Below are 401 nucleotides of genomic sequence, written 5' to 3'. Positions count from 1 at the left end.
TCCTAAAAAGTACAGTGGTCCCCAGGTTGGGAACCCCTGCTCTATACCATAAAGAAGGCTTCATATAATTTTATACAGCATAATACATAACTGACACAGATTCACGCAAATTGGATGAAGACACAACGCCGAAATATTCATCACGCATCTCCCATTTAGAAATCATTCATCCCCTTTTTTCACATTCATCTCGACGAACTGAGATCAGTTCATATCCCTGCATCTTTCCACCAAAATGTTCCATCATCCATCCCGTTTGGCCGACGGGGCTTCCGTGGCTTTCCCGGTTGTAGGTCTGCGTCGCCTTCAGCAGCCCCCGCCGGTCCTATGTCGCCCTGTTTGATATTCTCTCCTTGGGTCGGTTCCTCATCTTAATCAAGTGTTTTCTTGGTCTTGGTCTA

This window comes from Penaeus monodon, chromosome 34 (assembly GCF_015228065.2).
Source record: "Penaeus monodon isolate SGIC_2016 chromosome 34, NSTDA_Pmon_1, whole genome shotgun sequence".
NCBI lineage: Eukaryota > Metazoa > Arthropoda > Malacostraca > Decapoda > Penaeidae > Penaeus > Penaeus monodon.
Note: the sequence above shows the minus strand (reverse complement) of the source record.